The sequence below is a fragment of the Papio anubis genome, chromosome Y (assembly GCF_008728515.1).
Source record: "Papio anubis isolate 15944 chromosome Y, Panubis1.0, whole genome shotgun sequence".
Lineage (NCBI taxonomy): Eukaryota > Metazoa > Chordata > Mammalia > Primates > Cercopithecidae > Papio > Papio anubis.
In genome coordinates, this window is record NC_044997.1 from 3,978,902 (window position 1) to 3,991,786 (window position 12,885).

At 39.6% G+C, this 12,885-nt stretch overlaps 1 protein-coding gene across 1 annotated transcript in view; it reads left to right on the forward strand.

The window, feature by feature from the left end:
- Positions 1 to 12,885, forward strand: part of LOC110740399 (neuroligin 4 X-linked) — a 313,633-nt gene that overhangs the window by 49,143 nt on the left and 251,605 nt on the right. Inside the window, exons 2-3 of the mRNA XM_031661095.1 lie at positions 4,343 to 4,444; positions 7,794 to 7,898. The gene's annotated coding sequence lies outside the window, so the exon portion shown is untranslated. The remainder of the gene's footprint in view (positions 1 to 4,342; positions 4,445 to 7,793; positions 7,899 to 12,885) is intronic.

A 12,885-nucleotide genomic window follows, 5' to 3' on the forward strand; every position in this document is an offset into this window, starting at 1 on the left:
TTAATCTGTAACCTGTAGGAAATACAATGAAGTAGTGACTCATTAAAAAAAAAAAAAAAAAAAAAAAGGGAATTCTATTAAAATGTAACATATTAGAGAAATTGAAGAATCATACTGGAGAATGAATATGAGGATATATCCAATGAAGAATACGTCAATTAGAGAGAGTGATAGCAAAAGAAGAGGAACAAATATAGAGACTCTAGGAATCTGACATTCAAAGAGTATTTTCAGGAAGGATGGCATAATATACAAATAAGCAAAAGTGACTTACATTTGAATAATGTTTGAAATAATCCCAGCATTATTGTGAACAGTGCCACAACAAGCATATCTGTGCATGCACCTTTATAGTAGAATCATTTATAGTCCTCTGTGTATATACCCAGTAATGGGATCACTGGGTCAAATGATATTTCTAGTTCTATGTCCTTGAGGAATCACCACACTGTCTTCCACAACGGTTGAACTAATTTACACTCCTGCCAACAGTGTAAAAGTGTTCCTATGTCTCCACATCATCTCCAGAACCTATTGTTTCCTGACTTTTTAATGATTGCCGTTCTAACTGGCACGAGATGGCATCTCATTGTGGTTTTGATTTGCATTGATCTGACACACCATGGAATATTTGCAGCCATAAAAAAGGATGAGTTCCTGTCCTTTGCAGGGACATAGATGAAGCTGGAAACCATCATTCTCAGCAAACTAACACAAGTATAGAAAACCAAACACCACATGTTCTTACTAGTAAGTAGGAGTTGAACAATGAGAACACATGGACACAGGGAGGTGAATATCACACACTGGGGCCTGCCAGGGGATGGGAAGTAGGGGGAGGGATAGCATTAGGAGAAATACCTAATGTAGATGACTGGTTGATGGGTCCAGCAAACCACCATAGCATATGTATACAGCAGAGTTCAGGAAGGAAGCATGGATCTAGGTTTCCTCAGATTCTTACTTTAATTTAAAAATCTATAACTGGGCACAATGGCTCATACTTGCAATCCCAGAACATTGTGCTGGGCTGAGAAGGGAGGATTGCTTCTGTCCAAGAGCTCCAGACGAGCCTGGTCAACATAGTGAAACCCTGTCTGTACCAAAAAAAAAAAAAAGAAAAAAGAAAAAAATTAGTCAAGTGTAATAGTGCATGCCAGTGTTCTCAGCTGTTCAGGAGGCTAAGGAGGGAGGATCACTTGAGCGTTGGAGGTCATGGCTGCAGTGAGCTGAGATCATGGCCTGTGTAACAGAGTGAGACCCTGTCTCAAAAAAAAAAGAAGTCTTGTTCAGTGTTCTCTTCAACAAGATAAAGTGGTTTCACTAATAAACTACTAACAATATGATGATTTAGACTGGGCAAACTTCATTCATTTCTTTTTTATTATCTGATATGTTCTTTTGAAAAAGTTTTAATTGCTTAAAAATGACCTAACGCTTCTTCCAAGCTTCCTTTTTTTTTTTTTTTTCCCTCTCTCTTAACTGAAGTCACAGAATGTTCTCTTGTGTGGAGTGCTAAAGAACATTAAAAAACTATTAGCTTTAAGGACATTCTACAAGTAAAGTTATAAACCCCAAACCCATAAAAGATAAAGGAAAATGGAAGAGGCAGTATGAAGACTGTCCTCTCCCAGAAGGTCCCTTCTTGTGGAAACAGGCTGCTATTCCAGGTCAGTGGGAGGTTCCCCCAAGGCAAGACGGATCCTATGGGAAGACCATTGTGTATGGCCCATGGCACCATTTCAGCTTAATTATTCCAGTTCCTCCAGTTTCTCTGACTGCACATGACATTAAATTAAATACAATTTTTCTCAGTTTGCATTTCCTAGGCAGTCATCCTAAGTGGCTTCTTGAAGGTGGTCTGTGTATTCTGCTATCCAATTCTGTGATGCCCTTTCACTTGAGGGCCAGTGATATGAGTAACGGCTCTAGAAATTTGTTCTGTGGTCAGAGATGCTTGTGCAGTGGCCATTTTCTTTCATTATGATCTGGACTTTCCCAAGCTTCAGAAGTGAAGAAGATCGACTTTCCTACTAATTAGCATTGGTGCTAGGAAGTGAATGCTTTCTCTATCTTTTGCAACTAGTGTGTTCTACATTCTCCAGTGTACCTTCTGCTTGGTAAATGTCGGATTATTTGTTGACCATCTCTCAGGGTGTAGTTCTTTGTGTTATTAAATGAGAACCTAGTGGCTTACAAAGCATCGGCTTTTGAGGAGTCACTTTTATCCTAGATGATAACTCAAATCCATGCAGTGCTGGTATTTACAGCTGGGAGATTACATGGTCTTATCCTTGGGTCTATTGCTGTCTTCTTTCTTGGGGATACCTTTAGTCTGTCTTGCCCTGGGCGACCATCCCTCTGACCTGCAATAGCAGCCTATTTCCACAAGAAGAGACCCTCTGAGAGAGGACATCCTTTATGCCACCTCTTTCGATTTTCCTTGATCTTTTATGGGTTTTGGGTGTATAACCTTATTCTTAGAATGTCCTTAAAGCTAACAATTTTTTAATATTCTTTAGCATATTACTAAAAGATCTTTATCTGCTTGACAGACTGAGGAAGGAGTGCTGCTTGAGCCTGAAAGGTTGAGGCTGCAGTGAGCTGTGATCCTGCCACTGCACTCCAGCCTGGGTGGCAGAGCAAGACCACTTCTCAAAAAAATAAAAAGGACAGGTACAGTAGCTCATGTCCTTAATCTTTGAACTTTGGGAGGCTGAGGCAGGAGGATTGCTTTAGGCCAGAGTTCTAGACCAGCCTGCAACATAGGGAGATCTATCTCTTCAAAAAATAAAAAGTTGGCTAGACATGATGGCATATGCCTATAGTCCCAGCTTCTTGTGGGGCTGGTAGCATCAGGAGGATTGCTAGGGCCTAGGAGTTCTAGGATGCAGTGAGCAATATGTATGTGATAATACATATTGAAACAAGTTATTGGAGAATTAGTATGTATTCTCCCACATATTCAGTGTGTTTTTGTAATGGTCCAGCTAATTCAAAGGGTATAAACATTATATATGCAAATTATTTTGTTTTTTGTTTAAAAACTGAATCTGTCTGTGATGCTTTAGTATTTGAAGTTGCAGACAGAACTTAGTCTTAAGTTAGCACTCACCTTGGTGATAGATTTCCATGGAGGGAATGTTCGCCAGATGATAATTTAGCCTGAAGATGTTATAGATGTGGACAGTCGCACCTTCTAAGTTACACTGTCTGGGGTGGTCCAATTACAAACGACATGCTGGAACACAGACTTGTTAAGGGATTATTAAACATGATGGAAATAGAACAAGTATGGCAGAGTATTTAATTGGGTTAAGAAGAGTGAAACAATAGCTTTTAATAGGAGTTCTGGATATAGACAAGAAATCTACTTATTGTAGAAATTGTGTGACATCTGATTACCATAGTGAAAGAAATATCCCCCTTTAAAAATCCTATCTATACAGAAACAAGTGGTAGGTAGAAGGAAATCTTCCCGTGGATATATTTAAGAAAAACAGTGGAGAGGTCTGAGATTTCAAAGGGCCATGGTTCAGATTATAATTCAAAAGAGGCAAAAAATAGTCCCTCTCTTCTTGGGTTTCAGGAAGGGGGAAGATTTTACAACTTGTGAAATAATTTTGGAGCTTCTGTAACCTTGAATCTCTCATCCTATTTTTTCCTGGACTTGGGACTTCAGGGGATTGATAAAATGGAGACAGAGAAGAAGCAGGTTTTGAAATGCCTCTTTTGATACTGTTCATTTCAGGAATTCTTCACCATGGGCCTTAAAGAGTATATATGTGTTCCTGATACACCACATGCAGTGGTCGATTAATGAAACTTTATTTTCTCAGATAGGTTCCCTTCCTCCATTAATTTGTGGGATTTCAGATGAAAACTTACTTGGACCGTGGTTTTCTATGTGTTTGTGAATGGAAGGACATGTTCATCTTTGACCTCCTTGAGTTTCACATCTTAGTCTTGATATTTAAGTAGCTTTGGTTCAGAGAGAGAAGGACCATGCATGCAGTTGCTGGAACTGCTCTCTAGGTTGGAGGTTTTCTGGTCCTGGGGAAGATTCCCCCCAACCCATGCCAGGTGGCATACATACTTAATATACTAGATGAGAGAAGCAGTAGAGTTTTTTATTCATTACTTGTGTGCACAGATGTGGCCTCTGGGGAAGCTCAGCTGAGGTGGTCTCAGGCTCCACCAAAGGTTACCAGGGAGAGATAGCCAAGAAGACAGGAAGACATGTCTCACCTTATCTTGGTGGAGATATGTGACATTTATTTATCTATTTATTTACTTATTTATATATTTATTTATTTATACAGAGTTTCACTCTGTCACCCAGGCTGAAGTGCAGTGGCATGATCATGGCTCACTGCAACTTCCCCATCTCAAGCTCAAGCCATTCTCCCACCTCAGCCTCCTGAGTAACTAGGACTGCAGGCAGGCACCACCGTGTCCAGGTAATTTTTAAATTCTTTTAGAAACAAGGTATTGCCATGTGGCCCAGGCTGGTCTCCAACTCCTGGGCTCAACTCTTGCATTGACCTCCAAAAGTGCTGGGATTACAGGGATGAGCCTTGGTGCCTGGCCCGTTTATTTTTAAGTGCTTATGGTCAGGGCAGCTCTTCCAAGGGAAGAGAAGAACAGCCAGATAAGACTCATATGAGATAGCTGAGTAGGTGGCATTTTATCCTTCCATGCACATACTCCTTATCCACAAGCAGAATACTGTCCTACAACCATTGCTGTCCCCACTAGGTCATGATAGGTAGACATGCAGGTGATGACCACAGACTGGTAGTTAGCCAAAGATTCTCAGTGTTTCACGTTGCATGTGTGAGTGTGTATGACAGATCCCTCTGGCAGTTTGGTGGAAAATTGATATGTGTTGTAAAAATGATATGTTTAAGTCTTATAATAAGGTAAATACTTATAAAAGGAAGTTGGTTTTATTGAAATAGTTACCAACATAATACTAATATTTAAGCCCAGGTACATTGACTCATGCTTGTAAATCCCAGCATTTGGGGATGCTGAGGTGAGAAGATCTCTTGAGGCCAGGAGTTCAAGTTGCCAGCCTGAGCAACAAAGGGACACTCTATTTCTGCAAACAATAAAATAATTTAAAAAATTAAAAGATATATTTAAACTGGGCTGTAGTAATTCATGTGCACCTTTATTGTATGTTAAGTAGCTGGATCTACTTATGAGGTTCATGCTACTCACAATTTCTTAGGACAATTGAGTTGAAACAATGTTTTGGGGTATTTGTCCTACCAACATTGATAATGGAAGGAAATACTAAATTTCAGTGCACTGTAATGAAACTAAACATGTAACTGCCCATTGCAGTTAGTAGAACCCGTGAAATTTATCTAAAGACAGCTGGGTGGCAAAGGTTAAATGCTTGAGGGTATGATACCCCATTCTCCATGATGTGATTGCATACCTGTATCAAAACATCTCATGCACCTCATAAATATATATACATGCTATGTACTCACAAAAATAAATAAAGAAATTTGGGTGGGATTGGGGTTTTTGGACTTAGGGTGGCGAGCATCTGCACTGAGGATTGTGTAGAGGAAAGGGTTTTGATTTATTTATTTTACCCGTTTCTTTAAAAAAACAAAACAAAACAAAAAAACCTGCATGTGATTATAGGAATTTTGCCAGATGCGGGGAATGTGAGACTCACTAGTTTGCAATATAAAGCATTGTATACTAAGGTAATTCTTTTTATGTCAAAAAGAAAGTGAAGAGTGTGGCAGATTAAAATCTTCATGTTAGTTTCATTTTACAAGCTTGGATGTCTCAATGTCAATTATTATTGACTGCTGTTTGCTGCAATTTTTGGCACAAAACACATTTCATTTTAATGAACTTTGCCTTGCTTGAATGTTCATATGACTTTGGAGGGAGTTTTAGAAGGAGATACTTGCCTTTGATCCCTGAGGCATATTATTTGTTCTACCCTGATTCTGTCTCTTAACTTTGCATCTCTTTCCTTCCTGAACCCTATTTAAAAGAAGCTTCCTTTTATGCCTCATTTCTTCCTTCCTATTCTAATATGAGATACAGAAGTTTTTATGGGAAACGTCTTGTCTATATGTCAGATTGTGGAAGCCTTCGTTGTTACCCTGAGATGGAAGATCTGATCTCAGTTAAGTTCTGACCCTAGGTCAAGAAGCCCCTCTTGATTAACTGACTCACTGGGGTAGAACCTGTTTTCACAAATTAATATTCCTGTCTGGGGATGGCAGTGGAAACATTTTGGGCAGTGGGTGGAAGTGATAAGGTTCAAGCCTGAAGATGAAGTTTGCCTTTTCTGGGAGCTTGTACATTGTCATACTCAGGAAAAGAACTGTGTGAGAAAGGTGGTGTTTAGTAACCTACAGCTGTACACCATGTAACCCCTTATCTTATCATGCTGCACTATAAGAAGCACATGAGGGAAGAATGTAGGCTATCAGAGCGAGCATTATACTGAAAATAGGAACTTCTTACACAGAGCCATCTGCCTAAAATGTAATAACTTTAGCAAATAGAATCCGTGATACAGAAAATGGAAACTGTAGCCTGGGTTGTGGAAGATGGAGCTGGTCCTGGGATCACAGGTGGTGGCCTGGAAAACGTTCTGAAGACACTCAGCTTTCTGGACATTGTACAGTTCATTAGGGGTGCTAGGAGAAGCAGTTATGAAGCTCCTTATGAAAGAGACATAGAGGTCAGGAGCAGTAGCTCATGTCTGTAATTCCAGCGCTTTGGGAGGGTGAGGTGGGCAGATCATGAGGTCAGGAGATTGACACCATCCTGGCCAACATGGTGAAACCCTGTCTCTACTAAAAATACAAAAATTAGCTGGGAGTGGTGATGCATGACTGTAATCCCAGCTACCCAGGAGGCCGAGGCAGGAGAATCACTTGAACCAGGTAGTCGGTAGTTTCAGTGAACTGAGATCACACCACTGCACTCCAGCCTAGCAACAAAGGAAAACTCTGTCTCAAAAAAAGAAAACAAACAAACAAAAACAAAGAAAGAGACATAGAAACATACCCATCAGTGTTACTCTAGAGGGTTCTGGTTCCTGTTTTGCTCTTGGCAGTGCACACTTGTTCTTGTCCACGTTATCCTCCATCTGTCCACATGATCAACCATCTGTAGATCCACCACCAGTCAAGGGTCATGCCAGGTCAGAAGTACTAACTGCAGGTCAAACTATGCTATTTTGAAATGGAGTTTTTTTGTTGTTCTTACTCAGACTAGCAGTTTACCTTTGTGGAAGAACTCGCTCAGTTTCCACTGTGGGTGAAATATTTCCTTTATGTGATCAAGATTATCTCTGTCCATCAGATACAGCATTGAGAAACCCTTTCACAGGAAATGGGGTTAAAAGTGATTGGATATCTGGAATTCTTTATTTTGTTTACTAAATTGCAGGCAAATATTCCTAGAACTAGTTTTGAGAACCTTTTTAAAAATAGGCTTATTTGACATTGGCTGAAACTAAGACTCTAGCCCTTTACTGCTCCATCAATGAATGACAAGTCTCTGTCTCTCTTCACCATGAAATCCCTGCAGGCAAAAACCACAGGGACTACATCATGAAGGCTATGACAATTTTATAGTGGAAACCTGAGTGGAGCAGGAAGTGGAAGTACCTGATGTAGTACCCCACCCACAGGAGATGGGCTAAGGAGAACTCCCTGACACCTAACCTTGCAAATTTTCAGCCTTCTGTGTCTTGGTTTCTTCTGATTTCTTTGTTTCCTTTCTTCCTTTTAATTTAATAGGGTTTGTTGAAGATTTTCTCTCTTCCAGTTTCAAGTATTTGGCATCTCTGGGCTTTGCCCTTAGATACTCATCATAGTGTAACAACGAATGTAAGCACTGAGGAAGTAATGGTGACATTGTGAATGCTCCTTTTGGTAACAGCTTTCTCACTCTCTGTAAATCTTAGTGATCTCATATTCTTATTCTTGAATGCCAATATTTAACCCCTCTCTGCTGTCTTTACAGAAGTTCCCTGGCCTACCTATCTCTACATGTCAAAAATTGTGGAATTGCCTTCTAGGCACTCTGTTCCAAAGTCCATTCTGCACAAGCCCAACATCTCACAGAAGGAGCAGGGGTGAGGAAATGGACCATAGGCTGACTCAATTGTAGCAATTGAAAGCAAGCTTTGTCTCATCAGCTGAAATGCTTACTACTTAAGGATGGGAATTTGATTGGTGTATCTTTACATTTTATCAAAGTGGTTTTCACCATGGAAGCATTCAGTGGTACCTCAGTGAATAATTATAATTCGCTAGGATTTCTTTTTTCTTCTTCTTCTTTTTTTTTTTTTTTGGAGACAGTCTCACTCTGTCGCCCAGGCTGGAGTGCAGTGGCTTGATCTCGACTCACTGCAAGCTCCTCCTCCCGGGTTCACACCATTCTCCTGCCTCAGCCTCTTGATACATCCTGTTTCATGTATCTAGTGTGTGTGTATATATAATTCAAATAAGCAAGCAAAATATTAAGCTATTAAGCTCCTATGAATGTTTTATTTTATTCTATATAAATAGAATAATATGAATAAGATGTTTTATATTATTGCATATATACATATATATATACACACAGCAGGTTAGTTTGAACATACGTATACATATATTAAAATCTACTTTATAATTTGATATATAATAAGTTAAGTACAAACTTTTATGAAATAATTTACACATGAGGAGAAGGAAGATTATTTGTACAGTTCAATTGGTGCAGTGAATTCTAGGAAAAAGTAAATACTCATTTCAAATCCTCATGTACAATTCAAGTAAAGAAAAATCTGGTGGCAATTCAAGTAAAGAAAAGCCTGCTAATATAGGTTATGTGGTGTTGGAAAACACTTTATTTTTACAGGTACCTAGTAGGTATATGTATTTGTGGGTTATATGAGCTGTTGATACAGGCATACATGTATAAAATCACATTAAAATAAATGGGGCACACATCACCTCAAGCATTTTTCGTTTGTTTTACAGGGTTTCTATTTATACTTTCAGTTATTTAAAAATATACAGTAAATTAGTGTTGACTGCAGATATCCTATTGTTGTATGAAGTGCTAGATCTTATTCATTCTATCTAACTATATTTTTGTGCCCATTAACCATCCCCATTTCTCCATCCTTCCCATCACCCTCCCCAGCCTCTGGTAACCTTCATTCTACTCTCTGTGTCTCTGAAGGCAACCGGAAGGCTATTTTTCGTTTTTCCTTTTTTTTTTTTGGAGACGTGGCCCAGGCTGACTTCGCTCAGTGAGGCAGTCTAGGCTCCCTGCAACCTCCTCCTCATGGGTTCAAGCGTTTTTCCTGCCTCAGTCTCCCAAAAAGCTAGGATTACAGGCGCGCACCACCGCGCCCAGCTAATTTTTGTATTTTTAGTACAGACAGGGTTTCACCATGTTGGCCAGTCTGGTCTCGAACACCTCACCTCATGATCCATCCGCCTAGGCCTCCCAAAGTGCTGAAATTACAGGCATGAGCCACCCCGCCCTGGAAGACATATTTTTAAAGGATAGGCTGGAAGGCTGCATTGACTCTCGCTGTTTCTGGCACACTAAATATTGCTATTTTCTGCAGTAGGGATTGCATCACTTCCATTATGCCTTCCTGCTTAAGTGAAGGACTTTCTGTTCCCACTGGGCTTCTATGCTGCATCTACAGTCGGCTTTGCACTTAAGTCTGAGGTGTCAGAGCGTCTTAGTGGTGAAAGCATCTTAAGAGGTCACTGGCACTGCCGGGTGCTGTGGCTCATGCCTGTAATCCCAGCACTTTGGAAGGCCGAGGCGGGAGAATCACGAAGTCAAGAGATCGAGACCATCCTGGCCAACATGGTGAAACGCTGTCTCTACCAAAAATAGGAAAATTAGCTCTGCATAGTGTTATGTGACTGTAGTCCCAGCTGAGGCAGGAGAATCGCTTGAACCCGGGAGGCAGAGGTTGCAGTAAGCCGAAATCGAGCTACTGCACTTTAACCTGGTGACTGAACTAGACTCGGTCTCAAAAAAGGGGGTTAAAAAAAAAGAGATCACTGGCACAAGCCCTTGTTTTGCAGTGGAAGGAGATGAAGTCCAGGCCACTGTATGATGGGCCAGAGAGCACTAGGCTAATTAGTGACCAGGGCTATAGCAGGCTCAAGTTCCCTGGCTGCTGGCCATGGCTGGCAGGATCCCAGGGCTTTTCTGCCTAATATGTGGGTCTGTTGCCTTGGACTTGTCGTATAATCATGGAAAAATATATTTTCCCTTCAATTTTTAAATCCAAGATATTTTGGTAGTGCATGGGAAAATAAAGTCATTGAGTAAGAAAATCTAACAGATGAGCATCTTTTGATTAAGTTTTCATTATAAAATAATAGCAGGCTTAAAATCTGTATCAAAACGTATATACAGATATTCATTTTAAAGAGTAAAAAATAATCAGATACATAGTATTGTACCCACTGACAGACTGGGAAAGAGAGCATTTCCACTGTTTTTATGTATCAATGTGAGTTTGCTCCCTCTTTCCTGCCTCTCAGAGAAATGTACTTCCTCAGTATTTACCCTGGAACTTAAAATGAAAGTTGAAGAAAAAATATTGGGGCTGCAATGGACTTTTTTATACATATTTCCTGATGCAAATATTTAAGAAACTCTATAGAGGATGGATGTGTTTATGTGTGTATGTGTGTTTATGTGTATATGTGTGTTTGTGTGTGTTTACCTGCACCATAGGCTTCTGTATCTTCTCCTTTCCAATATGATTTAAAATTGTTTTGCAGTGGGGTTGCACAGAGGCTCACCATGATTGCACTGGAGTTCTAGTTGCTCCAGATCTTTCTTCAGTACTTGATATCATTGTATCAAATTTTTATTAATCCTTTTTTATTTCATCTGCATTTCACCAACAATGAATGGCATTGAGCCTCTTGTCCTATGTTGATGCTATTTGTCGATCTGAGGACTTCTTCCTTGATGTGGATTTATGGTGGAGTAATCAACTGTCACAGATGGCTTTGAGTGTAGGCTGAATGACTAAAAATGTTGTGATCTACTTATCTAAATATAAAACAAAATTGTGGAAGCAGTTTGGGGGATTGGAGAATGAGATTTTTAGGAGAACCATAAGATATCTGTCTGACTGTATTCTTGCAGACAAGATAGTTTTGGCACTACAGGCATGGTGGAACACATCATTTTGTCAGGTAGCACTACAGGTGTATGCCTGCATGACCTTGAGTATATATGACTTTGAGTTTGGTGAGACAGATGAACACAAAGCCCAGAGAATCTGCAAATTATTTGATTTAGATTTAGAAATTGTGTTTGGATAACATTTGACACAGAAAATCAAGCATTAGCAAGCTTTTGTTATTTGCTTGTGCTAGCTTTAGATATGCAGATGATGAATAATAAGAAAGAAAGCATCACAGGAAGGGATAGATACCACCATGAAAACGTAAGCTCCTTGTGGGCAGGAACTCATTCTTTACCTCGTTGCATGAACTATGTGCCCTTATCAAGCATAATGATCTTTAAAGGATACTTCTATGATCTACAGACTTATGTCCTTACAGAATCCACATGTTGACATTGTAACCCCAAAGTGATGGTTCTAGGAGGTAGGGACTTTGGAGATAATGAGATATTGAGAGTGGATGCCACATGAATGGCATTAATGACATTTTAAAAGATACCGCAGGGAGATTACTTTCTCCTTCCCCCTTTTCCAAAGTCATAAGGAAAAGTCAGCCTTCTAGGAAGCGGGCCCTTACCATACACTGACTCTACCATGCCTTGATTTTGGATTTCCATACACTGAATCTACCATGCCTTTATCTTATCTCCAGAATGATAAGCAATGAATGTCTGTGGTGTATAAGCCCCCATCGCCCACCCCAGGCTATGGTATTTTGATACAGCAGCCTGAAAGGACTAAGCCAACTTCTATGTTTTGGTGTTGTCTTATTTCTTTGGTCAGTGTAGGATTTTGCTATCTACATAGTTTTCTCTGGAAAGATGTATGCTCTATTCCTAATGGTATATTTGGCCTTCCTATCTATGGAATATCCTCCTATTCAATCAGTCTTGGTAACATATAAACTATTAACTCTACCTTTGGGTTTAGTTTGGGTTCTGCTAGGTCCTCTGCTGAAAATTCTGGTTTCTACCATTATGGCTCATGCATGTTTCTGACCCATTAAACTTCAGTGGAATAACAGAAATGGAGAGAGAGATGATGAAGTTGATACGTTAAGCTGTGATATGGTGCAAGACCATCTTGAAGATAATGTTTGGTGTCTTCTTTCTCTTTTTAAGAGTTGAGGCCTTGCTACATTGCCTAGCCTAAACTCAAACTCCTGGGCAAGTGATGTTTGTGGCTCAGACTCCCAATTACCTGGCATTACAGGTATGTGCCACCATGCCTGGCCACATTTTTACTCTCCAATTGCTTAATATATAGTAAAGATAATGGTTCAAGGTGGTTCATTTTTTGTATGTATTCCAATAACATTTTATTTATTTATTTTTTACCTTGAACATATTCAATATTTATGTGACAAGTTTTTATAATTTCAACTTTATTTGATTCATGGGGTATGAGTATAAGCTTTTTTCTCTGGGTGTATTGGATGGTGCTGAGGTTTGAAGTACAGTTGATTCTGTCATATGCGTTTGGAACATAGTACACAATAGATAGTTTTTCCACCTTTCCCTCTCTCTGTCACCCCCATTTAGTAGTCCCAAGTTTCTGTTATTGCTTTATGTCCATGAGTACCCAGTGTTTAGTTTTGACTTATAAGTGAGAACTTGTGGCATTTAATTTTTTGTTTCTGAATTAATTTGCTTAGGATAATGACT